The 24705-nt window shown below is 39.3% G+C and overlaps 1 pseudogene; it reads right to left on the bottom strand.

Annotated features, from left to right (window-relative positions):
* Positions 1-1049: 1049 nt before the first annotated feature.
* LOC127803772 (F-box protein SKIP23-like) lies at positions 1050-23684 on the bottom strand (annotated as a pseudogene).
* Positions 23685-24705: the final 1021 nt, after the last annotated feature.

Below are 24705 nucleotides of genomic sequence, written 5' to 3'. Positions count from 1 at the left end.
TTGATATTTTTAGTGTAAAACTTTATTCAAATAATCGATTAAATCGGTTGTTTTCTCTGTTGAGGAATGAGATATGGCCACCATTCATGAAGTCACTACCTCTTCATAGGTCACTGGCAATGAGTCATCTTCGACTGTTCAAATCTCCAATAACACAATACCATAATTTTTTTTATACAGAAAATATAGCTAAATTTCCCCAATCCAAAAAATATAGCTAAATAAGGACTGTGTTACATGTACCAAGAATATGTACAAACCCGATGATTGAATCAGACTTCATCGCCCGAGCTTCATCCGGGATGAACCCAATCAGGCTTAATCCGCGAATTAAGCCCGATCGGGTTTGATTCATGAAACTTAATCGGGCTTGATTCATAAAGCCTAATCGAGCTCCATTATGCTTCATCAAGAGGCGACGAGATAGTGCAGCGGCAATCAGCGCGAGACGCTACAACGAGGCGACAATAAGATGCAACGGTGATCGCATAAGGAGCTACAACAGGGTGACAACAAGATGCATTGACGGTCGGTGAGGCGCGTCGCCTCACGACGCGGGGTGAGGTGAAGGCGACGAGACGCGTCGCTAGATACGTAGTGGGGCGGCGATGAAGCAAGGCGAGGCAAGACAGACCTTGCTAGAGGTGACCATGGCTGAGGAGAGAGAAGCCAGCCAAGGGCATGGGTGGTGAATCTATAAATTGGGTGAGGGCATTTTTATCATTTGGCGTCTTCGATCATCCTCTTGGTAACCCACTTATTTGTACAAGTAGCATTTTCCTTCAAATAATGATATCAAAGTAGTATTATAGAGCATTTACTGATGTGCCTTATTGTATAAATTTAATAATTTTTTTTCTTTTTATTATAAAACGTTAACAAGTATACAATAACTTTAATTTCTATTTTTTGTTTAGTATTTACAATTTTTTTTAACTTACTCTTATATTTTGATTTGCAATATTGATGAATATTATAAATCTTATATGTTTGTTTCTTATTTGAGTTTAGTAGAGCGTTTAATACAAGTAAAATTGTTATAAGTTCACAAATTTTTACTTTAATTGTAGAGAGTTTAATTTTTTTTTTACTTTAATTTCTGTTTTTTTTTTTTTTTTTTGTTCGAAACAAACATAAGAGCAAGTAAAAAACACATATAAGATTTATAATATTTATCAATATTGTAAATCAAAATATAAGAGTAAGTAAAAAAAATTGTAAACATTGAACAAAAAAACATATATTAAAATTATTGTATATTTGTTAATGTTTTATAATAAAAATAAAAAAAATATTAAATCTATCTAATAAAGCACATCAGTAAGTGCTCTACAATTCCTACTTTGATATTATTATTTGAAGGAAAATGCTACTTGTACAAATAAGTGGGTTACCAAGAGGATGACTGAAGACGTCAAATGACAAAAATGCCCTCACCCAATTTATAGATTCACAACCCCTACCATTGGCTGTCTTCTCTCTCCTCAGCCATGACTGCCTCCAACAAGCTTCACCTCACCTCGCCTTATCGCCGCCCCGCGTCGCCTCACGACGCGCCTCGCCACCTTCACGTCACCTCATGACGCACTGCGTCGCCTTTACCTCGCCTCACAACATGCCTCGCCAACCATCGATGCATCCTGTTGTCGCCCTGTTGCAGTGCCTCACGCGATCACCGTTGCCTCCTGTCGTCGCCTCGTCGTAACGCCTCGCACCGACAGCCGCTACACCATCTCGTCGCTGTCGCCTCTGGATAAAGTTCAATTAGGCTTTTATGACTCAAGCCTGATCGGGCTTAATTCACAGATTAAGCTCAGTCAGGTTCATCCAGGATGAAGCCCGGGCGCACTTCATCATCAGGTGAAGTCCGATTCGATCATCAGGTTTGTACATATTCTCGGTACATGTAGCATAGTTCTTATTTAGCTATATTTTTTGGATTGGAGAAATTTAGCTATATTTTCTATATATATAAAAAAAAAAATTGGTCTTATGTTGTTGGAGATTTAAGCAGCTGAAGATGACTCATTGCCGGTGACTCGTAGGAAGGTAGTGACTTCATGAATGATGGCCATGTCTTATTTATCAAGAGAGAAGACGATCGATTTAATTGGTTATTTTAATAAAGTTTTACACTAAAAACAACAAATTCTTTTAAAATTTAAAAAATAGGTTTTTATTTCTTTTTGAAATTGAATCATCCATGATTTAAAAAAAAAAACAATTCTAAATGTCAAAACCTCATTTTTAAAAAAATTAAAACTTACATTGTTGGTTTTTTTTATTTAAAAAATTTCAAATATTATGTATTGATATTTAGAAATTAAAAAAAATTGTATATTATTTTTTTAAAAAAATAAATTTTAAAAAAAATAAAAATTTAAAAAAAAATTGGAGTGTTCGATCGCCGCTGGTCGGGGACCCTCGGAGCCCCCGACTATCGCTGATCAGGTACTTCAAGGGCCCCCCATAGCAACCGGTCGGGGGCTCGCGCGTCGAACCCACGTTGGGGATTACTCGAACCCTTCATCGCCATCGATCGAGGGCAATGGCTTGGCCGCTACCAGCAGCCAACCAATTGCACGAGTGTATTTGGGGGCGATGGCGACTGTTGACCGCGATGAGAGCAAGAGGGCGCCGCCGACCGCGATAAGAGGAATATGGTGTATGTGTGTGTGTGTGTGTGTATACAATGGGACAAAAAAAATATATATAATGAATATACATAGCTTACTTGTTTTTGTATTAATGGCTGAAGTAAGCTTTTATGAAGGCAAAAGCTGAGAAAGGAAGAAGCACAGAGAGGAGGAGAGAGATAGCGAGAGAAGGTGGAGAGAATAGAGATGGTAGAACCGAGAGGAAGAGAGGGATTGTTGGGTGGGAATACAAAATTAATCTCAGCCATTAAAAATGTATAAAATTCATCTTAGCCATTGAAATGTGTCTCTGATATATTTTATACATTTTCAAAAACCCATCTCCTTTATTATATAGATATACATATATATATATATATGATTCAATTGAGATTAGGATTGAGTTTCGACTGTAAATTGCAATCTAACCAATCCAAAACTAGAAATAATTCATATTCTAAATAGAAATCCATAGTCCATCCAAAAAAGGATTCTTGATCTATATGTATAAATCTCTAATCAATTAACAACATATTTCACATTAAATTTTGGATAGGCAGAGCAATAGAGAGTTGTTATTCTTGATTTTTCATCAAACATCAAGAACAAAAAAAAAAAAGGTTTTAAGAAATTTTCTCTCACTCCTTACAAAAGCTACAACTTCTGTACTTGACGATGGAGAAAGGCCATCTATGGAGAAGTCTGTGACTGTGAACGAGCAGCCATTGGAGAAAAATACTTATAAGCCAAGAACAACAGATGAGAAGTTAGTTTCTGAGTTCATATTTAAACTATCTCGAAAGAAGTCTACATGCAATCATGCATCATCAAGCACAGCTAAATCCTTCAATCAAGAAAGGGTAAAAAATAATAAGAACATGCAGATGTCTTGGATGAAAGCCTATCCAAAACGTAAACACAATAAACTTGGCAATAAAAGAAGTTTTGTGGAAAGGAAGAATACGGGGTCAACAAAAGTTCTAGAAAGATTAAAGAAAAACAGAACAGAGCTAATGTGGTGATCATATAGAGAAGGCCGAGGCAAAGCAAAAGAAGAAAAAGAAAAAGTAGAAAATGGCCAAAATAGAGGAACATATCAAAAAGGATAGGTCAGGGCCAATTCTGGTGATTGAAAAAATACGTTTTGCCTCCGATGCTAATGTTGATAATGAGAAAAACTGTGAGTGCAAGCTCTCATCGTCATCAACCATAATTGAATCCTTCAATCAACAAAAGTTGTAACATAATGAAATGTTGTGTATGTCTCAGAATCTTTGTCCAAAACATCGACACAGTAAAAGTGGCAATGAAGGAAGTCTGGAGGAAAGTAAGAATGTAGTGGCTCCAATAATAGCAGAAGAGCGACCTAAATTACCAGAAACAATAGAGGAATAAATCTCAACAGAGGAACATATGGAAATGGAGAGTGTTCCTTCATGCCTAAAAAAAGGTGGCCGGACGTGGGTTTGGAACGGCAAAGAGTAGACTCTAACGATCGGTCTGTCAGGGGGTGGTTGGCACCTGCAAGCACTCTAACGTTCCAGTAAGTAAGAGAGTAAGTTGGTAGAGTATCGGTAGGTCAAAAAGAACATACTTTGGCTTTTTATAGAGCGAGTTTATATAGGAGGAGGAGAGGTTCTCCTGCATGTATGCTTGCATTAAGCATTACAAGGTGACGGGACTGGATATTCGGCACTGATGGGGGTTCCTGACGATGCCATGGCGCTGATAAGATGTTCATTAAATGCGGATGAGATCTACCATTAATGAGGATGAGATCTGGAGTAGGCACGAGAGTATCTAGTGTAAGACAATAATAATGCAGTTGCAGGCTGGTGCAAGGCCAAGATTGGGCAGTAGGTCAAGGTCGTGATTGGGTCAGTATGGTCCATAGCCCCCCAGGTCAGTTGGTCGCGAAACGAGCATCCAAGCTTAAGAATAAGTAGCCAGGCAATGTGTTTCAAATGTCTATTGCGGGAGAGAGGTCGGAATATAATCCCCTGGGCCGAAGTATTTTGACAGAGATGATGCCTAGACCCACCAGGGGTGACGTTATGACTTGGTTACTACTGGCTTTGAAGCTCGTTATGGCCGGTCGAGACGATAATTGGGTCAAGCTATCAAAGAGTCATACTGCTATGGTCCGAGGGCGACCTTGGACTCATAAATTTACAAGAGGCGCAGTAGGCGGTCCTGTCCATGATTGGTTGCCCATGTCTCAGAATTTGGAGAAATGACACGCGCTCAAGGGGTAGTCAGCCCACTGATCGATGTGGTCGTTTTGTCAACACATTAATTGTTGAACAGGTGGCGTGATCCCAGGGGTTGTCTTGGTGACGAATGGTTTTCAACCGTTTAAATGCTTTTAGCTATTCCTATAAACATGCCTTATTTCTCGCATTTTCCTTATCTTTTTAGCCGCCCTTTGTGATTTCTTTCACGTTCTGACAGTTTTCGTCTCCAAGAGTCGCATTGCTCCAGACTCGATTTCTTCATTTGCTATCGCCTCAAGACACTCATATTCCTTCTTCATTTTTTCCTTATGGATGAATCATCCTCCTATCCCCGATTCTATGAATGGGTAAGCGATGAGGTGCCCAAAATTGCTTTTAAGTTTGACGCTCTTGACCGCGTGGTTGAGATGAGGCAACAAATCTCCATTTCTAGCACCAAAGATGGAGAGAAATTGTTTGTGTGCCGACACTATGGCAAAAAAGAGCGTGTGTACATGGAATCGAACTCTGCGGCAGACGGACGATCGATCTTTATGTACGAGATACTATTTTTGGGTCTTCGATTACGACCGCCTTTGTCCGAGTTCTAGGGTTCAGTTCTTTCGATGTTGAACGTTACCCCGACCTAACTATATCCAAATAGCTAGGCCTTTGTCAAGGCATTTGAGGTGCTCTGCGATTTCCTCGACCTAGAACCGAGCTCGGGAGTCTTCTTCTACCACTTCCAGTGGGAATGAGTGGGCAAAGGTGGTTAGTTGTCCTTGAACAGTCTTCGAGGAAAGAGATGGTTAAAGCTATACAATAACTCGTACAAGCACTTTAAGTTCGACATTTTCAAGGTAGCCTCGGCAAAGAGGGAGTTTCTCTTTTTCCAGGATGCTAACGGACATCCGCGGTATCCCCTGCTCTAGCAGCGCGAGCCGACCATCTTGACCAAGATTGATTATGCAAGTTTGGATTTGGAAGGGCAAGCCTTGGTGGATCTCCTTACTTTCTCCCCATAGCTAAAGTCGACTAAACTTGTTGAGCTTGGGGGTGACCCAGAGAGGGTAGTAGAGTACATGCTTAGGTTCCTTGCGCCTTTGGCTTACTTTTGTCCCGAGTGATCTTCACTTATTTTTACTTATGCTAGTTTGCCTTGATCGTCTCAGGGATCGCAACTCCAGCGCTGATCAACGAGGAGGTTCAACACTGGGTGCAGGCGAAGGGGTTGTTAGGCCGACTTTCGAATTGGGTCTAAAGGGGATCGAGAAAGTCACATATAATAATAAATTCAAGCCAAGAAAGACTTAACACCAAAGCATCAAATGTTATGTTGCATACAAGATTAAGATTTGAGGCAAACTGTAAACAGAGTAAATACAATAAAAAATGCAGCCAACCATATGAAAAATAAAGCACACATGCAAGTAAACAGAGTAAATGAAATGCAATACAACAAATGCAACCAACCATATGAAAAATAAAGCTCACATGTGAAGTAAACAGAGTAAATATCACCTTTTGACTGCTGCTGCATTTTTTTTTTCTTTTTTATTTTTAGCTATATACTGAACAACACTTCAATCCAATCCACCAAGTAATTTGCCATCTGTCTGTATCTGCGGCTTCCTTTGTAACATGCAATATGCGAGCATAAGCTGCTTGTCCGCAACTCACTTACAGAATGCCACACAAACTCGCGGAATTCCTCACTTCTTTCAGCCCTCTCCTCCTATATTTCAAACCAAATAAACATTCAGTTCTATCAACCATACAAGTTTCAGGCAATATAATAATTAAACCCCCCCCAAAAAAAAGACATTATAAACCAAGCTGCCACTTTAATAAAAGCCAAATTGGGTGATGCAGAAAATGACACTTACTTCCAACATTATTGAAGAAACCCAATTGGGGGGTGGCCAGAACAAATTGGAGTAATCTGGATAATTAGCCAAAGAACCAATACCACCAGTTTCCAGATCAAACACGCCTACACCATCCCCACCTTCTTGCTTGCTCCAACCAGAGTGATGATCGGTGAAAAATATGCAGTTCCCTTTACACCCAGAAAAGTTCGAGGCTGAGGTTGAAAATGTACAATTATCTCCCAGGAAAAACATTCTATCCCCCAAGTTACCCACGCTAACCCACTTCTTTTCATCTGGAACCAACCTGAAAACCTTAAATCGAGCAGTTCTATCCTTTACATACCATCTGAATTGCTCATAAACTCTGACCCCACCACTCATATATCTATTAACTAGAAACAGTTCACCACAGGATTCCACCAAATCTTCTTGTCTCCACTGAACACAGAATCTGCAGCCAAACTCACAACAGGGGATGCGTCCGCATTCACAATCACAGTCCTTCCAGTGCGATCAACTGCATAGAACTGTCCATCAAACAGTACGATATCATCATACACTGAAGGAAAATTATCCATTATAGTCCATTTTTGATCCCCAAACTTGAACATTTGCAGTTTCCCAGAAACATGAATTGTCAAAACCTTGGAGCTTTGAATGCCAGAAATGGAGCACGCTTTCAAACAAAAATACAACTTGCAAGCACTGCGGATTGTGTTCTGAAATGGGTGATGGTTTACATGCCGAAGAATGTACTCATGACCCAATTCAGAAACCTTAAACTTAAATAAATTGAGCCTTGTCGGAAAAGAATCTGGCAAGGGCCAGAATTTGGATCTGGAGAGAGGGTTCAAAAGGTAGCTTTGACAGGCGCCCTGTTCAACCTTGATCAGCCATCCATCATGGGAGGGGAGTGTTTGGGAATTGGGTTGGGGTAATCCAAGCTGTAAAATTGTGGATTTGCAGAGGTAGAAACCACTTGAAGTGTCGGAGATGCCTTGGTTTGGGAGGCTTGGCAAAAAGGAAGGCATTGGGTGGGGATTGTAGCCAACAGAGGACTGCCAGGTGGAGCACACTGATCGGAACCAGATGATGTCAATTTCGGTCTCGAGGTGCTCTGCAATTAGGTCTAGAAGTTCTATAGGGAGATTAGACCAATCTGCCATGGACAATCAAATCTTTCTGTGATAAGACAGAACCGAAAGAGAGAACTAAAGGAATAAGATGAGAGGCACGCCAGTGTTTCATAGATTCACATGAGAATGGGGATTGGAGGGAACGGGGACTGCTTATTCGGGATTCTGAAACATGCCAACTGGTGGACTTTCCTCCTTTGAGAACTTTTCACACTTAAAATCCTTCAAGCCAATACCATCTTTTCCCTGAAACCTGACAAAAAAGTAACAACATACAGTATTCAAGTACAGTGAAAAGAAGCTGGGGATTTGAACAAAGAGGCAAAACACCACACACATCAAAAGAATGTAATGTGCCTCCTCCATCAGACCTACTAATCAATGAAGAGGCAGAATGGTAATGTTGCAAATCTAGAATCTCTTTCCAACTTCATTGCAGCTTGACCATTTCCCAGTACAATGTGTGTCCGAGCGGTGTTTCTAATGCTTGAATCCACATTAAGGGCATGCTTTTGATGTTTACCCATTTCAAGTGAATCTATTTAAAACATTTTTCAATGCTTCTACCACATTTGGGTCAGGATTCCCTCAAGTTGCTCAAGCCTTCCCTTAGATTTTTGACACATCACTACAAAATGAAATGACTGTGAATAAAGTGCCAACTAACTCATCTTTACCAGATTATCTGCTAACCAAAAATTAACCTAACTACTATTTTAGTGATTAAGAATACAAAACAGACAAAAAAAACCTCCTAGGAGCTAATTGCCAAAACATTTTAGGAGCTAATCACCAAATAACAAAAATTAAGTTTTTCCAATGGCTTTTCAGCCTTGGTTCATTATTCATGGTTAACACTATTAGATCAGTTTGTAATGTTTTGGCAGGAACAAAAAAAATGCTTTACACTAGTTGCTCGACCATTTTTTAATGTTTTGGCAATTAGCTCCTAAAATTTTATGGGGGTCCCTGTTTTATATTCTTAATAATTAAATTAGTAACTAGGTTTACTTTTGGTTAGAAGAAAATTTAGGCTCATTATGTTACGTAACATGCTTGATAGCTTTCCCTGAAAAAGAGTTATGCAATAAGCTTTTACAAGGACGTGTCTTTTCTAATAAGTTGTTTTGACACTTCTAAGTCGCTCACAGCTGTTGAGCTAATTTAGTGTAACCTAAATTTATTTTGGTATTTTGATAAATTACAAAAACGCTCAATGGTTGAATATGCAAATTAAGGCCCCTAAATGTTTCTCAAAATATTTCTTATATATCTAATATTATCAAAAATTAATATTTCTATGAAATTCATTTTGCAAGGAATTTTCAAATAAGATAAATTTATTTTTTCAAAAATTGGACTAATAAGTCGACTTAATCGTAGATAAGTCGACTTGGTAGAGAGCTTGGTTTTGCAGGTTTTAGTTAAGTCGATGCGACATAGAGGCTCTTTTAGCTAAGTTGACTTAATTGCAAATAAGTCGACTTAGGCAAAAAATAAGTCGACTCGCCGTGAGGTTAAGTTGACTTAATTTGTTCCGCAGCCAAAATTTTTTAAACGTTATGCAGGTCACCCTAGCCCATATATATACATCATATGTGTGTCAAGGAAGACACTTTTGCCGGTCTGAAAACTCAAAGCAACCGAAAGAATTTTCAAGAAGATCTATTGTTTCATAAAGGCTTACATTTTCGATTCCGTATCAAACGAAGAGCCTACTACAGTTGGAAATCGAAGTGCTGAATATCCATTTCCCTATCTGCGCTTAATCTGAGGGTATATCTATTGTATTTGATATTGTTCTGTAACTGCTTATATTCATTGCTTGTTTGAAGTCCAAGCGTGGATAAGTACTGTAATCTTTAAACTCGATTGTGACTTGTATCGGTTGCCTAGATCTAGGTTTATATCTAGGCGTGTATGTGTGTTTGATCTAGTTTCCAATGTTAGCTAAGGAAAAACCTTGGCGTTGATTGGATTTAGTGGAACCCCAATGGTGGTTAGACCTTAGGAGAGTGGAGTAGGTGTTTAAGATACGCTAAACCACTATATTTTGCGGTGTTCATCTCTCTTTACTGCTTTGTTAATTATTGTGTTGATTTCAATTTTGTAAGACTCATTAAATAAATCGATTGTAATATTTTAAGATTGATTAATTAATACTTCATCTGATCTAATCTATAAGGTGTAATAAGATAAAGATTTTACAAAAATCTTTTGTTAAATAAAATAAGCAAAGTTAATCAAAAAGTTTTTAACCACTCAATTCACCCCCCCTTTTTGAGTGGCTGTTCATTAAGGGACTAACAACAACATCTACCACAATTATATTATGGTCTATGCATGTTAGTACTTCTTGGTTTAATTTATTCACATGCCACAATATGGTAAGATGTAAGGTGGAGTTTTGGAATGTTCAATGGTTATTGTCAAATGTATTTCCTAGCTTAAGGTTTTAGGACTAGTATGTGAGAAGAAGATACTAGTGGATGGAATGGAACAAGTATTTTGAAAAAGAGGTAGAGAAAGACCAAGAAAATTTTGGTGGGAGACGCTTAGGTGTGATATTAGTTATAATGGCCTTACAAAAAATAAGGCAATAAAATGAAATGATTGTAAAGCTAAGGGCTTGTTCTTTTTGTTATTTTCAGCCCGTTTTGAGTTTTCAGTTTTTCAAAACACTGAAAGCGCGTTTCCTTTGCTATTTTCAAAAACACATTTAGAAAACAACTGAAATTTTTTTAAAGGAAACCCAAAACAACTTCTTGTGGGTGTTTTCAGTGAAAACGCACTCAAAACTCAAAAACATGGAAAACGCTAGCCTCCCCCCTCCCTCAACCCCCCCAAAATTTCACAGATCTCTCTCTTCTCTCTCTCTCAAGCATCGACCGTTGACCGCGCTCGCCATCTTTATCGCTGCCATGAGCCATCGTCAACCTCGCTCACCACCATAGAAAGCTGCTGTAGACCCCCCCCCCCCGGGCATTCAATCTTGTTGGCTCTCTCCCATCACTCTTCTCTTGACCGCCCCCCGCCATCTCCGTCACCTCCATGAGCCGCTATCGACCTCGCCCGCCACAGCTGAAAGCCACTGTCGACCGCCCCCGCCATTCGATCTTGCTAGTTCTATCCTCTCTCCTCTCTTCTCTCGACCGCCCCCCACCATTAGATCTAAGGAGATTTAGCCATCGGATCTTGCTGATTTTTGGGTATGTTGTCAATGTGCCCTTGGGTGTCGGGTGGTTTCCTCTGATCACCGAAAACCACCGGCCATGGTGGCCGATGGCGACTGGCAGTGCGTATAGGTGTTGGTCGAAAATTAAAAGTTAGATGTACGAAAATCTAACTTTTTATAAAAATGTTAGTCTATTTCTTGAATGCACGTATTTATAACTTTTTATAAATATGTGCATTCATACGAAAATCTATTTCTTGATTTTTACAAAAATCAAGAAATAACATTCAAGACTAAATCTAGAATCACAATTGAAATCGCCAGTCTAAGTCTATTTCACCTTCGAAATCGCGACAGCCCAAAGATTGATCGACTCCGCTTTAATCGCAACTTCCTTTCCTGTCGGAATCAATGCTCTCGTCCTTCACCCAATCACCGTCCAAGGGCTGAAGAACCACTGGCTTTGTTGTGATCTTCTTGGAGTCATTGTCGGAACTCCCTTGGCTTGCTTCGCCTTCAAGATTCAAACAAGAGTGCCACAATTCACATGCGACAATCGCCTCACATCAGTTGCCCAAGAGAGTCGCTCGCAATTCCAACCCTCACTGATCTGCCTAGGACCACCGAATCTGTCGTAGTTAAGTTTGTCATGGTCCTGCTCTACTGTAATCTTTCTGAGGATATGATTGGGTCTATTGCCCACAGGAATCGATCGAAAATTGTTGTACACTTAATTTTGCTGCATCGCGGCTATGAATCATCTATCACGCTTATGTTGCACCACTATGATTTACCTTTAGATTCAACTCGGTATCACCGTCGGAACTCTCTCGAGCCGCGTCATCTTCAATTCCGAGCCAAAATTGCTTTGCTCTGATGAATTTTTCAGAATCATCGAAATTGAATCAAGAACGGTTGGAAATTAATCCACCAAGAAGTGTCAGAAATCAGCCGAAGATGAATTCGCCTGAATTCTTAGAGCAAGAATTGTTGGAATCTCAGCTGAGAATGACCGGTTCTGATATCAAATGTTACGACCCTAGGGTTTAGAATTGGATTTTGGTAGAAATGGAGGGAAATTAGACTGAAAGAGGGGAAGATACAGTAAGAATTGGGGAAGCAATTAGAGGGTAATTGAGAGAAAATTAATGAGAGGGAAATGGGTTGAATTCAATTATCATTCAAAAATATGCCATCCTCTAACTACTCCAGCCTATTTATAAGTTTACAACTGAAGGTGCTAACAATTATAACATAAAATACAATCAAAAGAAAAACATGTAATACATATGACTATTATATCCTTGGGGTCGTGTAAGACAATAATTGGGAAGAGGTTGGGAAGGCTATTAAAATCAAGGATGAACTAGGTGGCGCAACTGTTTTCACTGCAAGCCAAGCCATGGAGAAAGAGGAGGAGATTCAACTGCAAAGGGGGCAGTTGCTAGTAACAATCAGCAGCCTGGTTCAATCCTTGTGGCAGGTACAAGAATCTGACTCTTTACATAATCGGTTGGAAGAATTTAAGGATTTCTTTGTGTAACCCTTATCTTTACCTCCCCAATGTGCATTTGATCATGCCATTCCACTTAAACCTAATTTAGAACCCGTCAATGTTCGTTCCTATAGGTATCCTCCCAAACAAAAGACTAAAATCAAAAACCTTGTCAAGGATATGTCACAACAATCTATTATCTAACCTAGCCATAGTGCATTCGCCTCTCCCATCCTTCTTGTAAAAAAAAAAAGACAGTTTGTGGCGGCTTTGTATCGATTACTGTCAATTGAACTCTATAACCATCAAAGATAAATTCCTTATACCTATAACTGAAGACCTCCTAGATAAACTTAAACATGCAACCGTTTTTTCCAAACTTGACCTGAGGGCTGGGTACCATCAAATCTGAATGAGGCCGGAAGACATTCATAAACAGCCTTTCAGACAAACCAAGGTCACTATGAGTTCAATGTTATGCCCTTTAGTTTAGCAAATGCCCCACCTTCCAATCATTGACAAACCAAATCTTGAGCCTTTTTTATGTAAATTTGTCTTGCTTTTCTTTGATGACAACAGATTTACAGCCCAACTTTTGACCAACATCTCAGCCATCTCCAAACTGCATTTGAGATCCTTAGGTTCAACGAATTATATGTGAAGAAATCGAAGTGCGCATTTGCCCAAAGGCAAGTTGAGTTCTTGGGGAACATCATCTCAGCCTAAGGAGTAAGTACAGACCCAAAAAAGGTGGTTGCTATTCAGAATTGGCCTTGGCCTGCAAATGTGGAGGCGGTGCAAGGATTTCTGGGGTTGACAGAGCATTACCGGCGTTTTGTGTAGAATTATGGGATCATTAGCAAGCCATTAACGGAATTGTTGAAAAAGGATAACTTCTAATGGAATCCCCAAGCAGAAGAGGCATTTGAGAAGTCGAAAAAGGGGATGAGTGAGGCTCATGTTTTAGCCTTACCAGATTTTAGTCGGCCCTTTGTATTAGAGACTGATGTAAGTAGTGTTAGAGTGGGGGTTGTTCTTATGCAAGAAGGCCGACCTATAGTTTATCTGAGCCAGGCTTTAGCTCCTAAACATGTAGGGCTAAGCATCTACGATAAGGAATTGTTGGTGGTATCAATAGCAGTTGAGAAATGGTAGCATTATTTGGAAGGTGGGACCTTTGTCATACGCACCAATCACAAGAGTTTAAAGTTTCTTTTATAGCATAAATTACAAATTCAGTTGTAGAGAAGGGGAATGAGTAAATTGATGGGATTAGATTATACAATCCAATACAAACAGGGAAAAGAAAATGCAGCCGCAATGCATTGTCTCGGTGTTTCGAGGAAAGGTCGGTTGCAACCATTACTACCATCATCCCTGACTGGATGTAGGAGGTGACAGTGAGTTATTCGTTAGTGGGGTGGACGAAGGACTTGCAGGAGTAGCTATTACTCGACCCCTCTAGTAAACTAGGGTATGCTATATCTAACAGGTTGATCAAATTTCATGGAAGAATCTTGATTGGGGACTGCAGTCAACTTAAATCCAAAATTTTACAGGCCTTACATGGATTATCGGTGGGAGGACATTCAAGCATAAGAAACACATACCACAAAGTCAAGCAGTTGTTTTATTGGCCCAGCCTTAAGAGGAGTGTACATGAATATGTGATGTCATGTGACGTGTTCCAGCGTTGTAAGCATGAGTCTATAGCAACCCCAGGGTTGTTGCCCTTAGAAAGACTGAAGTAGGTTTGGATCTATCTTTCCATGGACTTTATAAAAGGATTGCCAAGGTCGGAGGGCAAAAATAGCATATTGATAGTGGTAGATCAGTTCACTAAGTTTTCCCACTATATAGGTCTCTCTCATCCCTTCACGGCGTAAGAAGTGGCTCAAATATTTTTGGACCAAGTAGTCAACCTACATGGGGTGCCGAAGACTATAGTCTCAGATCGGGACAAGGTTTTTACTAGCCTTATGTGGCAGGACTTGTTCAAGTCATTGGGGGTTAATCTACACATGTCCATGGCCTACCATCCGGAGATGGACGGCCAAACGGAGCAAGTAAACCAATGCCTTGAGACCTATTTACACTTTCTTTGCATCGCTCAGCCCCGGACCTAGCACCAATGGCTTTCCTTAGCGTGATGGTGGTACAATTTGTGCTACCATAGCTCTATCAAGATGTCTCCTTTTCAGGCCCTGTATGGCTATAAGCCTTCCTACTTGCTTGCCACCCTTATCAGTGGCTGCGGTTGATGATTATTTACAGCAGCAGCAGGAGGTATTGCAGGTCCTAAGGAAGGAGTTGGCTTATGACCAGCACTGGATGAAGCAATTTGCTGATCACCGGCGTAGTGAGAGGGTATTTTCAATTGGGGATATGGTTTATTTGAAGTTAAGGCACTCTTACCAGCGAGCCCTCACTAACAGCCAAGTATCTAAGCTGAGTCCCAAGTTCTTTGGGCCCTTTCCAATTGGAACCGGTGCTTATCAGCTGTAATTACTAGCCAATTCCCATATACATCCGACTTTTCATGTCTCGTTGCTCAAGAAGTCTGCAAGAGCATAACCGGTTTCCTCTACTTTGCTGGATCTGGGTTCCGATGTTTCTCCTCCAGCAAAACCAGCTTTGATATTAGATAGGCAAGTGATCCACAGGCAAGGGGCCCCTATTACTCAGGTGTTGGTTCAGTGGACTCATCTCCACCCCGACAACAATAAGTGGGAATACTTCCCTGATCTATTACAGCAGTTTCCTCAATCGATCAGGCTTCTCTCTCTTTCTTGAGGGCAAGAAAGTTCTCAACATGGGGGTAATTGTCAGGACCCCATGTGGAACCTGGGGCAAATTTGTATTTTTGTTTTGTTTCCCTATGATTGTAACAGTAGGCGATTGGTGCTGTTATATTGCAACAAGAGACAGTTAACGCTGTTAGTGGCAATTAGGAGGTTGTAGTAGCAGTTAGTTCTGTTGGAGGGTGTAATCATCAGGTTGTTAAGTATTGTAACCACCAGAGGTTGGAGGGAAGGAGGGACTATATAGAGCTCCCAATTCAATAAGAGAAAGTAACAAATTTCATAACCAAATTGACATCCTTCTCTCTCTTTGACTTCTCTCCCTAGAACTCTCTGGTTTCGTCTCTCTCTTCCTCCGTTCTTCCCTCCTTTCTCCCTTTCTTAACCCTAATCATCCTCTCAAGAGGAGAAATTCCCCTGTCAGGACCGTCCTGACAGCGTGGAATTAAATTACTCTATCACTAATGAGTAAGTTTGGTTGGAAACCAGAGTTAAACCAATAGAATAAAAGGAGACACTTCTAAGGAGGAGATTGAGCAGGTCCTACTCAATGAAGTAAAGACTTCTCATGTCATCACAAGCCAAGGATGTACCTTGGCTTTGTGACCTAGGTCGATCTGCAGGAAATGCAGGCCACAACCATGCTGATACACTCAAAGGTTAGTCAAATAAGAGGCATACCTAGTCATGGAGACAAGGCGCCACAACAACAATAAGTGCAATAAGGCCGACGGCCACTACGGCTAGAAAATGAAGAAACAATAATTGTGACAAAAGTCACCTCAAAGTTGGACATTACTATTTAAATGAAGAAAAGATGTCCAGCAGCAACCAGCAACAGTTGCAAGAAGCAGCAAGGAACAATCAGAAGCAGAAATTGAACAATAGATCCAAAAGATTAAACAAGAGGCCTCGGTCATAGAAGACTCTTTAACCACACAATAATGCAATGCAGATTCTGTGCCAAGATTGTGCAAAATGCAAGAAACCTAGTCGCAATCCAAAGTACAACTTCAAGTCTTCAATCCAGTGGCAAGCTTCAATTATGAGTTGTAATCTCCAGATTTCAATCACAACGTAGCAGAGTCACAATTGAGTTGTAGATTGCAAACCCTAGGTGCAACATTCAATCGCAGAGAATTGACGTAGGAGAGAGTAGTAAATTTAGGAATTAGTATTTGTTATAGTTTTGCATCGAGTCTAGCCTAGAAGAAGTCAGTGAAGTCAGATTGATTCAAGCAGCAGTGTTAGTTAAGTTAGAATGTGTCTAACAGTAGTATATGTATGAGGGGTATAATAGGTATTGTGTTATCTTTTATATTACCTTGTTTTGTCTGCCCAAAATTTCTATCAATAGAAGGCATAGGGCAGTCGTTTGAATCATCATTCATTCTGTTATGCAAGTGCAGTAAAGTGAGAGGAAAGTCTAGATAGAATTAGCCTTTGTAAGCTCATGATTGATGTACACGTGTGGGAGGGATCTTTGTACTGATTTCATTCAAGATTCATAGTGAATTGTTCTCAGCACTGAGGCTGGATGTAAGATCACAAATTGTGATCTGAACCAAGATAAACGGCTTGTGTTCTTGTGTGATTTGCGTATTCTTTCCCTATTTCAATTTCTGTACTTGTTATATTTTTCTGCTGTGGGATAAAACCGTGTGTGTGTGTGTGACTGTGTATTCGCAAAATTGAGTGTTTCCAGTGCTCCCAATTCAACAGTATTCTTTATCTTATTTATGTAGTTTATTTCTTATTTTTAATTTGTTTTCTAGTTTCTCTTGATTTCTTTTATCAATCCTTTTGTTTCCTTTGGTTAGCAGAATCCTAATTAGATTGGGATTGTGTTTACAATCTTAATTAGATTTGATGAAGGAATCCTAGATAGAATAGATTTTTATCCATTAATTGTTTATAAATAGTCTTTGAGATTGTAAATGAAGGTAGACTTTGATAATTGATATTGAATATTAATATTGATTTTGAGTAACAGGATTACATGTAGGTTTTGGTTTCGGGTTCTGCATCATATATGCTTTCTCTTGAATTCACAAACTTGCATGTTTTCACCATGATTGCATCTGAGACCCATCCCCCTCTAAAAAGGAGCTTATTGATGCATCATAGTCATATAAACCTTAAAAACCAGTATCTCTCACAATCAAGGATCAGAGTTGCTTTGGGCTACTCTTTCTGATATCCTAGAAAACAGAAATATTTTGGGAGCATACCAGAAACTTTAAAAAGTGTAGGCAAATGTGCATAAGTGGCAGGAAATCTATACAGCTTTTAATAGAATCTGCTAGTGCTTTAGATAAAATTTCTAAAAATGAGAGGGCCATTCCAACTACTGTACAACCAGAATTACTGCATTTTTCACTAAATTACCACTTTTGGGAAAAAAATTGGCTAGATGCCACCCAACTGAAATTTATTAAAGAAATACCACATTCCCTTCCTATATGCCATGCTAGAGTTTGGGGCCAGCTGGATAAGAACTGCTCATGTGACAATCGGTTTTGGAACAGAAAAGCTTCTCACACGAGCAGTTTCTGGGCTCCTAAAGAGCTGCTGGTCACACCAGTGGCTCTTGTGGGGAAAAATTCTCACACAACCCTTCCATCTACTCCACTACCAAAGCACCAACCCTGTTTGGTTCTTATCATCTTCTCATCACTGTCATAATTATCATTTCAAACCCCAAAGCACCAACAACCTCTCTCCTACTGTTTGACTTCCTTTCAACATGAGCCATTATGATCAAGCCCAGCCCCAAGGCTTGTCTAAGATTCCTCTTCACTTTTTAATTTTTTTTAAGTAAAGTGAGAGATATCTATTCTATTATTTAAGGAAACAAAAACTTTGGTGTTACCAGAGTTGAACCCTTTTTAGTTTTCCTAAAATACCCTTTGAGTTTTGCATTAATAGCTATTAATAAAAGCCAGTGGGAAGAGAGCAGTGTTTTCTGTAATATTTAATCTTGCAAGGGTAAAATTGTAAACTCAAACAAAACATAAATGGCCAGTGCCCCCTCATCATAACCGACCCTTAGAACTGACGATCCACAATCGTCACACTCTCTCACGATCTCAATAGCATAACTGACCATCAGAACTCATGATCCACAATCTGCGCATACTCTCATTTTTGCTCCAATCCATTTCTCTATCCCTGTCAAACAAAGCCAAACACGACATGCTCTCTTGTTTTCACAACAGTTTCTTTCCCATTCTCTCTGTCATCAATTTTCCCTAAATTTCTCATTTAGCACATTCAAAAATATGATGTGAAGATTAGACTATGACTTGCTAGGTTTTTTTCTTGTTCATTTCTTGGAAAACTTTACTTGCAGTTGCACAAGTGCATCTTTGTTTCTCTCACAGTCGATATCATGTATTACTTTTGCGTATTTTTCAAATCCAATGTTTTTGCCTTAAATTGATCTTATAAATTGTTCTGTTAATGTATATTCTAAAATCTCCTTTCCAAACAGCATGTCTGTTCTTACAAACTATCTAAATATATGGCTCAGACCTTTTTGACTCAATTCTTGCTGAAATATTTGATTTAGAGAGTACATTTTGTTGCAAAGCATAGCTAAGGTTGCCATTGAGGGCCTTTTATCTTCCAATTCACTTCATATTGGTTCTGCAGTTAAGAGGAAGACTCCTTCAGAATTGAGGGAAAGAACTTATTGAATTTACATCTACCCAATCTAGATTCAGTTTCTGTACATTGGACTTGAAAAGCCTTTTCTTTATGTTTAAGTGGTGAGATATTGGCTGTAGGATTTAAAACTGAGGCATAATCTACTAAATGCGAAGTAAAATGTATGTGTTCAAACTTTACAACAAAATGTATCTATTAAATGTATGGTCCAGTTTGTCAACCTTTTTGAATACAATTAAGTTTGATAAGATACGACATGCCTTTCCAGGATGATATTTCAATATTCATTGGCATAGAGAGAGTATCATCTTATGCTTAATTGCAGTATATAATAAGTTTGCTATTTCCTTCCTTCAGTAGACTTGCATAGATGTTCTCTTTATTCTTTGCATTCTTTTATCTTAGTTAAATCCAACCTCAATTTTTGGGTTTCCCAAAGAGGGAGAAAGGTAAAGCATTTCATAATCTGATTCAATCATTGTTGATTTGCTTTGGTTATGGGTCTCTTGCAGTTTTAATACCCAAAACTACAAGTTGATCTTGGCAAAGGGTTATCTGCATTTATCTGCACTTTCTTTATCTTTTTTTTCTTTTCCATCATTGCTTTTATTTGCAGCTGATAAAAACTGGAGGAAACTCCTAAAATTGGGGTACAATAAATGCATCTACCTTAGCAAGTGTAGCAGTTATTCTATAACCCCAATATTGCAATGTTGTAATCGTTTGACAGTATCTATCTAAATTTTCTTTTCAGTTTATTTGTAATTGGCAGATAACTACTATTTTTCAGTTTATTTGTAATTGCAGTTTATTTGAAAATAAGTGGTTTATTAGAGACAGTTTCTGTGTACAAAGCAACAAATAGAATTTCAATACTATAGTTTTTGGGGGGTCACCATAGTCCCTGGCACAATGATGTCCCCCCGATATTAGCCCCTTGATTGCAGTCAAGTTGGTAAGTAATCATAGATAGTTCCAAAGAATGAGACATGAGTGTTGTCTTTATTGGTGGACATCGCATTCTCTGTGTACATATGACAAGAAGCAAGTGTAGAAATATTTTATCTCCCTAATATTGCCATGTTGTAATTTCTTTGGTAGAATATCTATCCAAATTTGCTTTTCAATTTATTTGTAATTGCAAAACAATGCATTTATTTGTACTTTTTTCTTTCCCACCATTGTCTTTGTTTGCAGCTGATAAAACTGGTGGAAACTTCATAAATGGATGTCTAGAAAGCAGAAAACAATCTTTCCTAGAACTATATCTAAATTCATGGCATCAGCAAAGCAGAAACTTGAAATTCAATGTATTTGTTTTGATCTATTTTTCCTTTTGTTCACGTTGTTTTCAGAATTAATAGAAACCTCAAGTATCTCATTGTTCCTCCGAATGTAGTCGTGTTCATTTATTAGAATTGGGATTTTTATTTACGTCTACAAAATGTATTTTTTTGAATTTACTTAATTTCACAACTAGAAAATAACCAAACTTTGTTTGAATTCCTAAATATAAAAGGAAAACATTAAAAATAAAAACTGAATATGGAGAAAGTTAAATTTTATGGAGCTTTTCATGGTTTAACAGCTTGACTGTTGTGATGGAGTACTGTTTGAAAGGCATGTGTGCACTTTAGAATTTTTGGATGATTCTAATGTTGTAGTGCCAACAGGATAACACGTTGAACTAAGATTCAATGGTGCCATATGTCACGACCCTAGGGTATAACAGTCACTAAAGCATGCGCTAATTACTGATTTGTATTTTTCTTTTAGAACTAGTATTTCTTCAGTTACATTTCTATTTTAGAATGGAAAGTTGTAATACTTTCAGTTACAAATGATAACTGAAAGCACTAACTATAAGAGTAGCTATATAAGCTACTCAAGAGGATCTTTTGGAGGATATTGAGTAATAATTGATTGAATACTTCTCTCTCTTCAATTCTTTCCCAGATTTCTCTCTGTTCTACTTCTATTCTTGCTGTCTCCCTCCATTTCATGTCTAAATTCTTCCCCATACTCTTCTCAATTTCCCATCCAAACCCTAGGGTCGTGACACCATACATGTAGGTTATGTCCCACATATTGTTTGAAAGAGTATCCATGTAAACACCAACAGCCTAATGAGATGTTGATGCCTTTTCTTTTACTATGTCAACAAATATATAGAGAAAAACTCCAAGGAGCAAACTGTGTACATAGAAAAGGGGCAAGAAATTAGTAGTTCCCCCCATCTGAGAAAAGAGTAATCATCCAAAAACTACAGTATGGTAGAGGGACTTTCCACTATCAACCATGCAAAGAGAGAACTTTTGGAGAAGTATCGGCACCTTCTAAACTTCACTATTTCTCTCTCTCCAAATAATTCACATGATGCATGAAAGAATGGTTGCACAAATAATTTCCCCCTATTTTAATTTTTGAAGCTATATCATTTTCTTTTAATTACAATTCCAAATTTGTGATGGATGGAAGCTACACCGAATACATACAAAGTTCCTGATTTCCTCGAAACAGGGAAGGAAGTATTTTCCATTATTTTATGGTTTACATTGATTGCTTTTTGCATGAATCTTGGTGATTGATGTATGAATATTCAAATTATTAACCATCATTTTGAAAATACTGAGAATGTAAGAAATAGAAATGATCTAAAATGTTGGGGCAGGCTTTGCATAGGCCACTGTCATCAATGACCAATATCCAGTGCATGTAGAACAATTAGGTCAATCACGTCTACAACTCTGCTAATTTCATTGGAAGCACAAACAAGTGCCACTCTCAAATCAAACCTCAAGGAAAAAAAAATACCACGCAAGGCATATGGTATGAGCATTTTCATTAAAAGGCCATCCCAAATACACGAGGCTCCCAACCTTGCAAGGGTTGAGGGGTCCTACTAATGCAGATAATATGGATCATTATTAGTGTGTGCTTTGAAGTCTACACTTTTGGCATAATGGAAGCACAAGGCTAAGAAGAAAATATTTAACCTCATGTTTTAATAATCAATCAAAATATAATGCTAAATATTATCATTTCCACCCTGCTGACTTTCTTTAATTGTTTATGTACCATAGTAACTTTTTTAAAGACAGGAGATGACTACATGATCAGAGACATCATCTGGATACTAATCCTCTTTTGAGAAAGTCCAACAGTCACTGTAGAAACTCCCAAGTCATTAACCACACAAACAGTAATATAATCTCGTAAAGGGTGTAAAATCATCACCAATCAATTCAACATAACTTGAGCCATCAGCCAAGCACCACTTGACCACATTGGTATTGGTAGTTTATATATCTTTTTTCACAATAGTAGGATTAATCTAAGAGGCACCGTGGGCATAGGAACTACTGACGCCTGTTAAGGGAAAAGAAGAGCTGTGCTAACACTTCACAAAGAATAAATGAACCGAGGACACTGCAAAATCCAAAATTAACAGAAAGATTGGACCAACAACATTTGAAAGCCATCCATACAACGAATGTCAAGCGTGTCCTAACATCCTGACTCCGTGTTCTTTAACAAGAGTAGAGAAAGAGCTTTAGTGAAGAAGAGCCAGAATGCCATCTCAGAAATACCTGAAAAGAAGGCTACTGAAGACTGGTAATACCAAACGTGAAACAACTGTACAAGGAGAATGAGCAGCATCCACAAGATGGATGGCCCCCACAAGAACCAGACGAATAAAACCCCTCTTCCAGATAATCTTCATAGGATAATCTTGAGGCAACCTTCCCGGCGAAAAGAATCCACCTTCATCATCTGCAAAATTTTACCAACATTTTCACCTACACAATCACAGTAACAAAAAATATTCAGGATTTTTGAATAAACAAGTTACCTTTAGCTCTGTACTGTAGATTATTGCGTTCTTGCCTCCGACTTGCCCGCACAGAAGCGTAACGCTGAAAGTCCCTTTCCATATTCACTCTACCTCCGAGTAATCATCACAGCGACAAAGAAACCGCAAGAATCCTACAAAAAGGACGAATTACAATCTCTCTTGAACCACGACATTGAGAAGATACGATTAAATGCAGCAAGTCCTCCTAGATCTAGATCCAAAGAGTAAATAGGATCGCCATCAATCTCAATCTCTAGTCCTGAATCGAAATATCCAAATTACCAAATCGTTACGAATTGAAGTGCGCCGGATCTTTTGGCAAAGTGTTTATACGAGCAGTTGTAATGAGAAAGAAGAATTTGAAGAACGAATTCTCAGTCTCTGGGATTGGAATCTGGGAAGCGAGAGAGAAGAAATCGGGAAGCGGGCTGAAGGTGAAGAAGAAATCTGGGAAACGAATTCTCAACCCTTCACCAGAGCCGTGCTAGGACCCTCCCGATGAAGGTGAACCGGAACTGTTCGGGGTTTCCTCTCAGTTGCACCGTGGCTGTCTCACAGCCGGATTAATAGAGGGAGAAGAAGAAGGAGATGCTGAAGCTTAGCTTGGAGCAAGAAGAAGCAGAAGCTCACAGCAATGGAGAAGAAGAAGAAGAAGCAAGGAAGAAGGAGGAGGAAGAAGCAATCGACCAAGCTTCTCGGTAAAATTTGAACAGTGATGATATTACTCATTACCGAATCAATTCGGTAAAATTTGTCAACCTTCAATTTTTGATCTTATTCCAGTTCAATACAATGATCAGAATATTCAAAATCACAGAGAATAGAAAACACCAGCTCACCTGCAATAGATTACTGATCGGATGAACCGAAAATATACAAGATTCAAAACCCTAGAATTGGCCAATGCCAGCGTCCGAATCCGTTTGGAAACCGACAGCAGCTGTTATCAACTCTCTCCAAAAAAAAAAAAAAAAAAAAAATGTTATTGGTACAATTTTGTATACACCTTAGGTTACATAAAAGTGTATCAATGATAAAAAAAATTTCTCATGATGCGTATAGAAGCACGTGAGGAACATGTGAAACGAGGAGTATTTTGATCATAATACCTCCTTATGTAGCTCAAGATGTACAAAAATGATGTACCTCCAAAAATCTGACTCGCTCTCTTTCTAGAATCTTCCTTACTCTCTCGCCCCGCTACTGTACCATCGCTATAAATGCTCATCCGAAAGAGCTCCACTACAGAGCCAGAGAGAGTTACAAAAAGAGGGCAAAAAGATAAAATTGCCCCATCCCCTTCCATGGATTGCCCCCACCCCTATTTCTCTCATCTCCCTCCCATGGCCGCTGCCCTAACCTCGTCCTCGCGCCCTCGCTTCGCCTCGCCGTTGCTCCTCCGTCGTCTCGCCGCCCTCGCTTTCGCCTCGTCGATCTGTTGCAGCGAGACGACGAAGGCGAGGCGAGGGCGGCGAGGCGACGGAGGAGCAACGGCGAGGCGAAGCGAGGGCGACGGCGAGACTAGGGCAACAGCCATGGGAGGGAGATGAGAGAAGCAAGGGCGGGGGGTTTCCATGGGAAGGGAGAGGAAACAGCAGGGCGAGAGCAAAATCGTCTTTTTACCCCCTTTCTGTAAGCTCGTCGGGTCTTCTAGCATTTTTCCATCCAACCGAAGGGGGAAAAGGGTTGGGAAGGCCCAGAGGGGAAAAATCAGGATCGGACAACCATTGATAGGGTGGGGTTTTAGCGAAAGCGGTGGTATGGGCTATAAACGACGGGGCCGCCTTTGAACTAACTACCTGCCACGTAAGCGATAACTATCGTGCTGGGAAAGGGGGCTGGGATTCGGTGCA

Source organism: Diospyros lotus, chromosome 6 (genome assembly GCF_014633365.1).
Source record: "Diospyros lotus cultivar Yz01 chromosome 6, ASM1463336v1, whole genome shotgun sequence".
In the NCBI taxonomy this organism is placed as follows: Eukaryota; Viridiplantae; Streptophyta; class Magnoliopsida; order Ericales; family Ebenaceae; genus Diospyros; species Diospyros lotus.
Note: the sequence above shows the minus strand (reverse complement) of the source record. Positions and strands in the feature narration are given on the sequence as shown.